This window comes from Teleopsis dalmanni, chromosome 2, assembly GCF_002237135.1.
Source record: "Teleopsis dalmanni isolate 2A chromosome 2, ASM223713v2, whole genome shotgun sequence".
Taxonomy (NCBI): Eukaryota; Metazoa; Arthropoda; class Insecta; order Diptera; family Diopsidae; genus Teleopsis; species Teleopsis dalmanni.
Window position 1 is genome coordinate 162,114,777 of NC_051847.1, and position 15,352 is coordinate 162,130,128.

A 15,352-nucleotide genomic window follows, 5' to 3' on the forward strand; every position below is an offset into this window, starting at 1 on the left:
TTTACTAATTAGAATTTGGACGATAAACAAAAAGAAAACAAAAACAATTTTTTTGCAAATAAAACTACGACATTAATAATTTCTTATTTTTTTTTTGTTTTTATTTAAATTTTGCTTTAATAATGAAAAATAAATTTTTTAAACAATAACTACAAATGTCAATGCCAACTATTAAAAAACAGACATGTTGAATAAAATAATATTTAATTCCGCAATTCTGAAAATCAATGATATCAACTCATCTGTAGTCACTATTATCGCAGCCCAGTCAAGATCTTAAGCAGTAATAAGCAGCGCCATCTGTGTGTCTGTCACACTACTTATTGAGTGATGTGTTATGTTTGCATAATCAACGAAACTATGTCCCGTTAATTCGACAGGACATATATATGTTATTTCTATTTATAAAGAATCTTATAAAAATAGTATTACATGTTATAGAATTTAAATATTACTGCAAGTTCTATATATGTTATTGAAAAGTCGTTTTTCAATTTGCATATTATTCATATGTCTTCCACATATCTTCCGAGTGCAAAATTACTTCATTTATCGGACGGGAGGGTAATAATTTTATATAATGTAGCATCAATTGATAACAATAAAGCTTTAATATTGGAAATAAATAGGCCATTTTTCAAATAACTTTATACTTTTATACGTATATAAATAGGAAGGTAATTTTTTGCCATCTCCTTTAGATATACTCGTATAGTAGCGGAAAAAACAAATAAATAAGTGTTAGCGACACTTCCACTTTTATTATTTATGATATCAGTTGTCAACTTTTTACTGAAATTCTAAAGTTAAGACAAGAAAAAGCACACAAAGTAGAACACAGCGACCTATTGGAAAAGACACAGGAATGAAAAATACTGTGATAAAAAGTATTTTAAGTTAACAAGGTAGAGTGTATCTTACTTTTTGCTTTTATTATTGATTGAAGCACTTAAAGCCACCGCCCATGCAATGAACCCTTTTGAGCAACACTTTTGAGGGCATTTTGTAAAAGCAATATTGAAATTGGTTGGAGTAGGAGTTGGGGTTGAGATTGGGTTTGACTTTGATATACTCATGTGTACTCTTTATACCTTTACTTACGTGTATACATAAGCACCTACTGTACATAAGTGCTTTATAACATTTCGTTTAAATTTATTTGTGAGGCACTCGCTTACACACATACGTTCAGTTTGTGGATAACCTTATTTTAAACATTTTTATTAGTCAATTCCTTTTTATTTATAACGTTTTTAATATAAGCTTCATTTAATATTAAAAAACAGTTGTTTTGCTTATCATTTAAAAGCCACAATATTCACACTAAAACATAAAATAAACCAATAAGGCAACTTTATATAAAGATATAAAATATATAAAAAATGATAATAAAACCTCGTACTTATATATTTTTTTTTCGAACAAAACGAACCAAATAGGTATTTCGAATATACGGAAATACTTAGGCAAAAAGATTTTATTTTAATAAAATTTATTAAAAACAATAAAAGGACGTTGCTACCGGATTGTCTGACAGAACACCTCAATTACCGTTACTATCTCAACAAGATGACTCTATTTAAGATAATGCAATGTCATATCTGTCTGCAAGGGAATAAGGTTTCTAGTCATCAGTTTTTGTGTGTGCACGGCTTTAATGTAGACGAAAAACATACTAGACCCGGACCTCTTTTCCCATTTTATATTAGGAAATCTTCATGCATGGATATTCGATAGTTCAAATTCCTTTAATCCGTTTACCATTATTTCTTAGCATAAAATATTTATGGTTGCTTTTTATTTTCTATTCAATTCAATTTATATGCTACATATATTTATAATTTTAGATCAATTACTATAATAATAATGTCTACAAATCGTAGAAATACATAAACTCTTTAATATAATCATAATTCGAGGCACGATGCCAAATATAATATTTTACGCAATGCTAAGAAAATATGTATTTATAATTGTTTTACCATGATCTTACAAAAACAATATCAAAAATAATACCTGCGTTTAATTCGTACCGAATTATATAAAAAAAATATAAGATCTAATATAAATGATCAATATTCTGATTAGTTCGTAAAAACACATAAGATCTCTAATAATGTGTTTCCACTGGCTTCATTAGACCAGTTACCTTACTTAAGATTCAAGTAACTCAAGCAATCCCAAGTAAGCCAGTGGAAAAATACTGTACTGATTCTGATCTAAATAAAGTATATAAAGTTTTAATTAGCCAAACGAAATATTTCAAACTTTCATAATTTCCAAATCAATGCAAATTTTGTAGTTAAATAATATCTAATGTTAATCTACTTTATTAAAAATTTCTGTGTACTATAATAAAAAATATGATTAATTTTGAAAAAGAGGCAAATAAATAAACCTGAGCGAGACCTGGACGCAGGCTAATGAAGAAAAAAATTTAAATGGGTAACTAATACAGGAACCCTAAGCTAAAGTACTCCCGATAAAGATCCAGAGCAGAACGGTTTGAAATACGAGGGGGATTGTTTTTAACAAAAAGTTAATCTATTAAATTATTCTTTATCATAACATCTTTAACACTTTTATTAAGTTTCTTGATCATTTTTATATCATATTTTCATAAATCTCCTTAACTTTCATATATATCCTTCAAAGTATTATTCCCTTTCATTTCTTATTTCAATACTCTTTAGCCTATATGGTACTCATAAGTATACAAATTGGCTTCAGTAAAATCAAATGAACTCAAAAATAATTCAGATTCAGTTTTGGACTCTGATTCTGATACTCATTTATAGAGTTAACATATATAAAAGCAAAAATTATTTGTCCTCTATAAACTAAAAATGCATTCCAAAAATGTTATTGTCCTCATGCCACATAAATACTGTGCCCCGATGTTTGAAAATTGGATATGAATCCATTGAAATGAGAGAAAATTTTTTTTTTTGTTGAATGTCAAATGACAACCCAAATGACCGAACCATTTGCATCCGTCCGTTGTTTGCAGGCGTATTGTGCTTCTGTTATCGCAGTGGTCATGGGAGTGGCAGGTGCAGTGGCACTCCTAGCGGTCACTATAAAGGCATGTGACCGCGTTAAGGTCGAAAAGTGTTAAATAGACTTGCTTAACGAAGCAAAGTTCGAAATATTCTGATGTTGCAGCAACTTTGTTACAGCAACTCTACGAACAATAATGCCATTGGCTTTGCCTGTACTACCCACACAACATTGCATTGCATGCGTTGCAATAGTAAATGCATATCACAAATCAAAGCGTTTTCAACGATTTCGAAATCGACACAAATCCTTTTTTAACAATACTCAATTAGAACTGAAACAAAAAAAAATAAAACAACCATTCCACTCTCATACTTTAATTTGGATTGAAGCAACTTTGAAAATTTGTTTACTCATAAATGGTTTTTCATTAAAGCGTTTATTTGGAAATTTGTTATTTAGTGAGGATACAAATTAAAAACCCACACAATGCTTTATCCTAATTCGATTATAACGAGTAACGTTTTACGTTTTATCTTTGCAGCTAATCTCTTTTCAATTCATACAACAAAATCGATAGATAAGTAAAAAGAACCCGACACGTTCTCTTACAATGAAAAAGATTCACCAAAGCAATTTTCCATTCTCAGTCGTGTACAAAATTCATAAATCATATTTGCCGCACTCGAATGCGGGCAACGATGCTGCTACGAGGTGCAATTTTAACTAAAGCACCAACAGAATCTGAACTAAAGCTGCCACAACCAGATATAAAATTTTCAAAATTTTTTTCTAATACAGCGAAAAATCAGAATTTGCACTTTTTTTTAAAAGGTTCTTATTTTGTATAAAAAAATATTCGCTTGCAAATAGGATTCCCACCTCCCACAACATCCCCTATTAGAACTTTGGAGTTAAGCCAATACCTCAAATACGCAGTCATTGTTATTTTCTAACGAATTTAATGCGTGTATATCTCCAGATAAACTTTAAGAGCTTGAAATTTGATTTGAATGCTTTACATTCTAAGCTACACAGATATTAAGTAAATTTGCTATTAATAGTAAAAATACTCATTTGTATTTGTGCAGAACAAAATAAGTAGTCGTATCAATGCGAGACAGAGACAATCGAATGGATTCGAAGACCTAACTGGAATCAATATATATTAGAATACAGCACTAAGGAAATATTAAACAATATATTAATTAATTGAAATAATTCAATAAATTGAATTTAAAAAATACGCCCTTCAAGACATAAAGATAGCATTGTTTAAGAAATTAGTTAGAGATATATATTTCTTATTTCTTTTTAAATTAAGGTGGGTTGAGATTCCTTCGAATAGATTCGAAGACCTGACTGAAATCAACATATATTAAAATACAGCACTAAGAAAATACTAAACTATGTATTAATTAAATGAAATAATTAAATAAATATTTCAAAAAAAATATGATTTAAAAAATACACTTTCAAGACTAAAGATAGCATGTATTAAATAATTATTACTATATTCGAAATAAATTTATCAGATTTCTTCTTAACCTAAGATGAGTTTATATCCTTTTTTTTTCTTTGTGTACTGTTTCTTTTCGTGTCACTAACGATCATTTTCCTACTGATTTTTCACTACTTCTGCTAGTGTAGAAATATATATATGTTAATATTGTTGTAATGTATGGCTGTATGCACTTGCAAGTATGAATGCAAATAAATATCGCTAGGATTGAAATTAATATAACCAACAACAAAAAAGCGACAAAGAAAAATGTCGACGTTGCTTAGTTTTAAATCTAAATAATTAATTATTACTTAGTTATACATTTCATGTTTATATTTAAACTTAATTATATCTTTATAATTGAATTCTGACACAATTACTTTAATAAAACGATGGAATTATTACTCTACTTTGTTATTTTATTTAATAATCTTCCCAAATATCTGTATCTTCTACTGATAAAACAATATTCAATAGTAATTGTAGTTCTCTTCTTTGTTATATACAGGTTATTTAAATTTACAAATTCAACTTTATACATTAACTAGGTTTTTCAAACAGTAGTGCACTACAACAACAAAAATTAATATTATATTATTTTAATTAATTGAATTTTTAGCTGACTACACAGCTGTATCATGTATTCCCAAATACCCATCATCAGTGGTCTTGGAAATAATTCTTGTATTTAATTATTCGTAAATAATTTCTTTTTAATTGCAAGTACCAGGAATCGAACTCATGTCCTATCAAAATGCCCTAAAGCCGTACTTGACTTTTATGTTTTATGCTATACATTAACTATAAATAAGTATAACCTAACTAAATTGACATAAATAGTTTTTAATGATTTTTTATACGATCGACGGCGAAAGCCGTCTTGATTTTTCTTCATTGCTGTAAATATCATATTGAACATTGAGAACTTCAACCTATGGTTGTTAAAATGTTTGTAAAGCAATAATTTTTTTTATAACGGATTACCATTTTCACATAAATCGGTAAGATATGCCAGTTTTACCATTCAGCAGCCTCATTGACACGTTCACATCTGACGTTTTTTTCCGAAATAGTATACCCGTAACTCCATTAAAATCAGACATTTACTAAGTAAATGTATTACATCTTCTTTTTCTCCAGTATGGCATAGTGTGCATAGTGCGTGCTAAGTCCGCTATACCTTTCTTTTTTTAAAGAATATTATTACAAGTAAATTATATGCTCAATTTAATTTTTATAATTTTATACATTTATATTATAAATTTTCTTTCTTAGATATTCTTTGACTTTATAAAACAAGTTAAAAAATTAAAAACGTTATCCAATTAAAAATTGTTAGGTACTATAGATACATTTTTCAATCAACTTAAAAAAAGTTTTGAAATAATATATGAAATTATATATAACACATATATGAAACCTGTATAATATGTTCATTAAATGTGTTCACCATTTTTTAAAAGAATCCAGTTATTCACATATTTTCATAACTTCTATAATGTGTTTACCTAAAAATTCGCAATTTACTTAATGAAATTTTTTAAACTGCAGATACACGAATACGTTTTCGTCTAGTTTCATTTTGTGAGTTATGAAATTCGTGCAAAGCATTAATGACAACTTTAGTTAATTAAAAAAGAATGCAATAGGAAGAAGATGGTAATAAAGATACTCTCTGAATATTCAACAGTCAAAAAAAAAAATGTTAGAGTCGTTTTCAACAAGAACAAATAAGAAAATCAAACCTTGCCCTAACAAGAAACTTTAAAAATGTGAGGAAGTTTTTGAAGCACGTTGAGTTGCAATGACAATTTCGACAACCCATCACAGAAAAATACGGGAAAACATCCAACTTATCTGCACTCGCACTCATTGGCTCGACAACTTCCTCGATTCACTCTAACAGATTTTCTGCTTTCATAGTTTTCTTTTTACTGGTTGAACTGGTCCGTGCTGCTTTGTATTCATCGTTATGGAAAAAAATTAAAACTTTTTCTCTCATTTTTTATCAGAATTTCAATTATTTTAATGCATTACCAATGACGAAACGAACTCGACTACAAAAAGACAAAGAAACTTTTACTAAAAACTTTTTAATTTCAAGCTTCTATCATTTTTTTTTTGTTTGTTTTCTTACCAAAATTTCACTCCAGTACTCATAATTTCGTAATAGGTACGCGAAAACATGAAATCCTTCTATCTACCATTTCATAAGGTAAGAAAAGTAATCAAGAAAATGGTCGGATTCATATGAGAGACTTCTAATCAAAAAGCAGCAGACCTTTTCGGTTTTGTAAGAATTCTACTACTTGTTTTATAAAAAACAAAAATATAGGTAGGTGTTGTAAATAAGAAAAACACCATAGAATATTGTGTTGATGTTTCAGTCGTGAATAAAACTCGATCCAACTTGATATCTGTGGAGTATTTTCTATAATTTTATTATCTGCGAATATACAATAATTTAATAAAAGACTAACAGGCTTTTATGTGTATCTATACAACCAAGCATGCTTGCAAAGGAAAGAACTAAACCCCAACGGTATCAATCAAGGGACTACACGCATACATAAGTTTTTAATGACATGACAGAATGATAAACAAAAGTAAAGTCAATTTAGCATTTTATTCGAAAGCACACCCATTCCCCATACAAAAGTTAGACAAATTTAATAATTTGTTATTAAAGATTTAATAATTTAATAATTTGTTACTAAAGATGTTGCGTTTATTTATCTTAGTTCTACTTAAGAGTCCAAGCAAACTATAATGACACAATTGGCAAACCGGAACCAGGTGGTGCTTTGCTAGATGCAGGTTGTGCTGGAGTTTTTACCAATTATAGTTGGGAAGGAGAAGCTCAGCACTACAGTTCCACAAATCTGAAAATTAGATAGTCGACAACAAAATCCATAATTTTATAATTAATTATTGCACAAGCATAAGCTCAGCACTACGGTTCAGTAAATCGGAACATAGTTCTGAATCACATGGACTACAATTAAATTTATAACAAGATTATACTTATATTTCTGAATTATTTAGATATGCTATCTAAATTTTCTCATGTTGCCTAAAAAGATATACCAATTTTAATATAATATAATTTATTATATAATTTATTATATAATTTTAATATAAGATATAAGTTTGATGAATAGTTATGACATATTCTGATGTTATATATAATATATTCATATACATATTTAGATATGTCTAGATATATATATATATATATATATATATATATAGAATTGTCACTATTTGGTATAAATTTTATTACAAAACGGATTGTTATTTTGTATAGTTATTTTATTTTATATATATTATATTATATTGTTATTGTTATTTTGTATACCTAAATATATTTTAAATATTTTAAATATGATTAGAATTTTCAGTTTTTAGAAAACAAAAAACTCCAAATGTTTATTTACCCGTAATTTTCATATGATGTTGCTAATACTAATAGAAAACAAAGAAGCTAGTTTGGATCAATATTCCAATATATAATTACTTTAATTATCTACCCTCACAGACAATGTTAAGGCATTTACGGAGATAATAATTTGGTCACTATTAAATCCAGAAATACAAGTTAGGTTAGGTTAGGTTATACCGGTGATCCCTAGTGGATCCACTTAGGCCTATTGGCCCATTGTGATGCCGTATATAAATAATAAAAACCTCAGAGTTTAAAACCACCTAGAACCTTTTGCGAAGCATAAAATGCTATTTAAAGCCCGATCCTGTAACTGGTCCAGGTCCTCAAGGAAGGGGGCTCATAGAGTACTAAATCGCCGACGTGCATGAGCTGGAAAAAAACACAAAAGATGAGATGTGCTCTCATCGTCCTCCCCACAGCTACTACAGATTTGGTTGAAAGGAAGACCTGAAAGGAAGAAATACAAGTTACTGAATTATTAACAAAAATAACATACATAACTCAAAAACTATGTGTTCTATAAAAATATGTATATAAATGAAAACTAAATTCTATTGTATGGAAAACAACATCCATCATATGTACTATGTGTATTCCGCATTCTGAGAAGTAACAGTTTTCTGCATACAATCTACAAATAACCAAATTAAAATCAGTACTGCTACAATGTAATGCAAAATTTAATGCCAGAAAACTTTAGATAAAAGAAAAAATGATAATATCTGATGTGAGGAAAGATGAATCTTAGTGCATTATGTGCACCGGTAGTAATGACTTGACTCTTGCCAAAATAGTTTTTGTCAGCTTAAGTGTCGACACAAACATTGATATTTAGTCAGAGGAACGCGTCAAGAGCGCATAAAAATTTTACCTTATCCTTGCATGCTTGTGTAACTGAACACTGAACATTTTAGATACAAAATGTTCTATTTATCTTAAGTGCTCATTCATTCTTAATGTGCATATCAAATGTGTCAGGTTGCATGCCAACAAAAAAAAACATCTATGTAGTTAAAATTAGTTTATGTTAGTAAAGCATATTCTTTTGCATCGAAGCATACTTATTTTGTTAAATTTAAAATTAAGGTTCGAACTTAGTTTTTTAAAAATGCGTAAACATCAGTTTTAAGAATCGATCAGTTTATTATAAATCATTTCATTAAAAAAATTTCTTAAAGAAAATCATAAAGGATAACTGAGATGAAATTTAAAACCAAAATTAATTTGCAAACTATAGCTAAGATGCTATTAGTAGCATAAGGGTCTTTCATATTTCATATATTTTTGTAAATATAGTATACTATTAGACATAAGATATATAGTATATATACTCTGATAGTATGTGTAGTAAACTATAAGAGATAAGATATATAATATTTATATAGTATACTTAAAGAGATGAGATATATATATACTATGTATACTTTACTTAATGTATATACTTTAGTGTATAGTATATACAAGAGAAATAAGTCTCATTCTAATAGTATGAGACTTTCTTGAAAACTATAACGCACAGACCTATAATATATATATGTAATACTGGTATACTGAAAGTGTTGTAATCTCTTGAGACACTCCCTTTTGGTAAAAATACTTTTCAACAATTTTAAATTTAGCTAATTTCAATTAATAATTAATTAATAATTAATTATGCAAAATTTAAAATTAGACTAACATAATAATATTATACCTTTCGACAATGGTGCCAGCATTTATTATAATTGATATTCACTGCATTTTTGTGGTTATGATTTGGCAGCATTGTTTTGATAACATTTCAAATAAAGTTTGCCATTTTGTAATGTTAATTATTAAAACTCTGCTATACGCCAGTGTTGCCCGTTGTCTTAAAAAGTATCGAGTTGATAAAATCTGTTTGTCAGGATTATCATTTATTCGTACATGTCTAAAAATTATATCCAGGAAAAGTCACTTTATGGACTCTACGTATATTGGTATTTGGTCTGAATATGTGATAGACTGGTGGAAGTGTGACACAAACTGTTGATTCTGATCGTTAAAGCCACATGAACAACAAATTCTTTTGGCTTCAAATTGAAAATATTGAGATGGAGAATATTTGATTTAAAAAGCTTAATACCACACATGGTGTCCTGTTTTCTGCCTTTTGAGAGGGATATTTCACAGTCACAAATTTCACGAAAGTGCAATTTTACGTTTTGGTGTTGTGAAGTGATCACCAAGATCAAGTAATTGGTCACCACTTGGTTTGTTTTCAAGGAGTTACACAATTAAACAATCTTAAAATTCTCGATGCTTTGAAAACGAAAACCTTTCAAGTTATGGCCAGTTGAGTGCCGACTAATCATAGTCACTAATCATAATCGTAATTATCTCAAAAGTATTCAGTACTCTAAGATATTCGGTGGAGGATATTTGACATTTTACTATACCTTAATGGCAATATCCGAACAATATACTGAAATTTTATATATTTTATTCATAAATTATATTCATTTAGTTATTATTATTCATTCATATGATATATTTTTATCATAAGTGTATTTTTATTATGTTTACATTTGGAACTATATGTTAAAACTAAATAGTCTTGAATAAAAAAAATCAGATATTGTATTTATCATTATCTGTGGAGTGTTTCCTTATCACATTTAATTTTTAATAATTTTAATAAATTTTTTTAGTAAATAATTTTTAATTATAAGTTGCACAAAGCCTTGTTGGAAAGATTTTTCATTATAAAATACAACAATTATAAAACGAATTAAGATTTTTATACTCAGGCTTTTTTGTAATTAATGGTTTGAGACTATCTTATTCAATATTGTTAGGTTTATTGAGATAAAATTAGAAATTGGCATAAATTAAAATTTCATATATAAATTCTTAAAACTAAGTAAGATATATTTACATTTGCATTTGTATTGAGGTCATAAAATTTACAATATTTTCAATCCTCGAATATCTCGAATATAGCATCCGCATTCAGATTAAATCAAAGCTTTTACTTAGAAAAATTTTACCATTTGCATACGTTCAAGGCGAATTCAGTCCGTTTTTATGATTTTTGCTCTCGTTAAGACAGAATATTTTGTATTTCAAAATAGTAAATAGGATTCTTTTTATCGTTGCCTTTCTTTAGACATATCCTTGTATATATTTAGTATTCATCGCATTTTGTTTTTGTAAATGTTGTTCCATGTCTACCATATTTGTGATTGTTTAGGCAAATGTTTATGTAACTGAAAGCTCAATTTCCTGATATGTCTACAAATTAAACCTTTTTGCTTTTTCCTTTCAAACATAAAACTACACAGTTCTCACACTATTTGCAAGGATACTATGGGTATTTAATCAACGTAATGGAATTTCAAATACAAATGGAAAGCTTATTCATCGTCGTTTTCCTTTGCATACAAATATTGTATGAAAACATCTATGTGTAGGAATATGTATATCCCTGAGCACATAAATACATTTGTTATGAATATTTTTCACATATAAAATTAGAGCAAATATTTTACTTCTTTCATAAAAGTTAATAGCTTTAATTTTCATATCAATTAGGTTCATTAAATATAGTACATTGATTTTGGGAGGTTAAGTAAAAGTAGAAAGTTATGTTTTTGTTATGACTTTTTGTTTGGAGTAAATGAGTTCATATTTCAATTATTAATTATATCATTTTGATGAAAAATAAGTTTTTATGTATAAATTATTAAAATATATATTAAAATAAAAGTAATTTGCAACTGTTATAATTGCTTTAAATAAATTTCACTTATAATTACAAGTGAAAAGCAGAATATGTTTAACAATTTATATATCATCATCAAAAAATATATTGAAAATAAAAATGTAGTAAAATTGGTTAATTTAATAAAAATTTATTTTCATTTCTCACTTTATTTTTAAAGTTTAATTTTACATTTATTTAAAATGCAAATGAAATTCATAAGAGATACCTCAGCAATGAAAATATCATATTGTAGTTTGTATACTCGAGTCCATTCTATATCTACTTTACATAGCAGTTATATTAACTCCACTTCAAGGCCATGACATGTTAGCCTCCTCTCTAAATTATCTACACACACTATATTGGTACGTCTTGAAATAACCTACAAACTATAATAAGTGACATACCCAAATAGTACTTTGGTTCACAAAATAAGGCACAAAAAACCAAATGGATGCAGAAAGATCAATAAGAATTAATAAATAATTAATAAATAAATTTATACTCACTTAAAAACCATATATAGGAGCACAATAGCCGAAAAACTCAACTGGAAAGACCATATTATACAGAAAAGAAATGAAGTACATCGGAGATTCAGATAATTGCACGAATTCAAACTCAATTTTATCGATTGCAAACAATTATCAATACGTTGGTAGATACGTAGCCAGATCTCGAAAAAATAAACCCCTTTAAAATGAATCGAAAGACTATATAACTATACAGCTGTATATTCTTAATTAATGTTTCATTGCTATTTAATAAAATAAAAATATTTCATTTTCTGAAATTATTTGAAATAATCATTCTAGGGTCAAGTGTGAATAGCATATATATTCACATTTCACAAGAACATTATTTCTTTGTAATTATTTAAACCTTTTTATTTAATTCTTTAGAGGTTTTTCGAAAAGTAGTGAACTACAATAATAAAAATTCTTTTAGATTATTTTAATTAATTGATTTTTTGACTGACCATACAGCTGCTTCGAGTATTGCCAAACACCCATCATCAGTGGTCTTGGAAATAATTCTTGTATTTAATTATTCGTAAATAATTTTTTTGAGACTTCAAGTACCAAGTATTTCTTTAGTGAAATTAAAAACGTGCTTTAATTCCTCGAAATCCATACGAAAACAGAGCAACTTACTTTTTAAAAAGGCTTTATAATATTTTCCTTGCTGAAAATTAATATAGTATTAGTACATAGTTTATTAAGTGGTTAAAGCATATAAAAAATTTTTCAACATTTTACAAATTTTCATTAAAAAAGTTTGGTTTTAATTTTGTACAGAAATTTACTTTTGAGGACTTCAATCATGAAATACTATACATTAATTGGTGTTTATAATTGATTGAATTTAAAGTTGGTAACGTTTAAAATTTTCAAACTTGAATTACATTAATTAAAATAAATTATTAATGTCCATACACAAATCCAATTAAATAAAATAATTTCATATTTCAGGCAAGTTAAAGGCCTTGCAAATATTTTCAAAGCTCTGCAAATTTAATGATTGCAATATATTTAAATTTAAATAAATAATAAATGAACTCAGTTATTAAAAGGGCTTTACAATTCCATAAATTAAATTTTTAAATTTATTAAAATTAAATTTTTAAAAAGTCATTTATAAGTAATTGGAACCACTTATATGTACATATGTTTAAAAAATGTAAGTGTAATGCTTTTATATTAAATTTAGCAACAAGTTTTTATGTAAAAAATTATTGATATTTAATTCAAATATTTTTTTTTTAATTATACGCATTTTTCATAATATTACATTTTCGTATTTCATACCATTCAAACTAGCCTGTTAATTTGTTTATAATTGATACTTATGAATCATATTTATATAAACTGAGAATAACTTATTTAACAGAAATTTTTATGCATATTCTAAATTAAAATTGGATTGTAATTATATTCTCACTTTTCGTTTTATATAATTGCTTGATTTTTAACAGGGTTTCAAAACGGAATTTTTTCCTTTTCCGTTGTGGTTCCTATATAGACACTACAGACAACCCTATTATGTTGTGTAAAGGTGATCAGTTCAATACCCTTCTGCGAATGTTTTTATGACTTAAATCTTCAGTGAACAAACGAAATATTATTTTTCATGTATAATGTAATCATATAGTAATCATTCTACACCAGAATTGTGTAATTGTGTACCCATTTTATCGAAAATATTCCTGACAGTCAGTAGTTTCCCTGAGTTGTAATTATTTCGAAATTTTATTCATTAAATTCCAAAATTGAAAGAAATTTCATTTCATTTCATTATATAAATCATTAATTATAATAAAAAGATATAAGTCAATAAATACAACTTTCTTTTTCGAAATTTTGTTCTTTGGATCTAATGTAGCCATTAGAAGATTTTTATTTTAAGATTTGCAACATGCAACATGTTTTTTTTGAATTATTGTTCCTTACAGACAGTGTAAGCACAATCCACTCCATATATATATAACATATGTTTAATGGAATATGAAAGAGCAAAAAAAAGGGTTCATCGCATAAAAATATTTTCATTTTCCGATCATCACTGCATTAAAATGTAATTCGTAATTCATTTGACTACAGAAATGTACTTAGGTTTTAACACCTGTGTTTTCCCTTTTATGAAGGGAAAAAATTATCATGCGGATAGTGAGGGGGATTTTGAGGTTTCAAACTTCTTTATAATATTTCAAACAATTTTACATCAGATAAATGACTTTCATAGAACATTTGTATTAGTTATTGTTGGAATTTATTATATATATTGTTACTATATATTTTGCGGCTTCTTACTGTTGCTAGGTTCTACTTTACCCTGACTGCATGTATATTACTCTGCTGTCATATTCATAGTAACGAGTAATTGTTGTGCGAGTGATGTTGTAAAGTGCACATGGGTATTTGGTATTACAACAGTTATCAAAAGCATCGCCCTGCTCATAGATCGTATTCTTTATATTCAAATAATGCCTTTGTAATAAATTGAAATTATCATTTCCCAGCGGTTTTCAGAATAATTTGGAAATAGTTAATAGCATCTAGTGTACTTGTGTGGAAAGATATTTAATATCTAAATAAAAGGAAAGTTGTTAAAGTAGTAGTAATAGTCCTTTTTTTTTAATTCAAAATTTTTAAATTTTAAATGATACAAAAAAAAAAACATTAATAGCTTTGCTATGACAAGAAGAATTTTATCTCAGCTATCTCTATAAGTTATAATATAGTATTAAGGATACATAACATAATTCAATTTAAAAAGAAGTTAAAAAAGATATTTTTCGTGTTTCGGTTTTAATATCTTTTATATATAGTTCAGGCGTTTTAACATCAGATTATTAATTATCTCTGAAACACTCTCTCGCTGTCGTAAACCAAACCAAACTCACTAGAGACTTGTGAAAACCAGCCAAGCTAGTTTCTTAACAATGAGACCCCGGTAAAGAAAAAAAAAACAAATTATCGAAGAAAATAGACAATATTTGAATTAATCAAATTTTTTTTCAAATCAAGAACAATATTATTAATTTTTACTAAAAATAATAATATCAAATTGTTCAAAATTCATGTGCTTATATATTCGTATCTAAATCTAATACGATTCAAAAAATTATTTAAATATTTATATAATAAATTTTGTATAAATTGCTTACAGCTAATGTTAT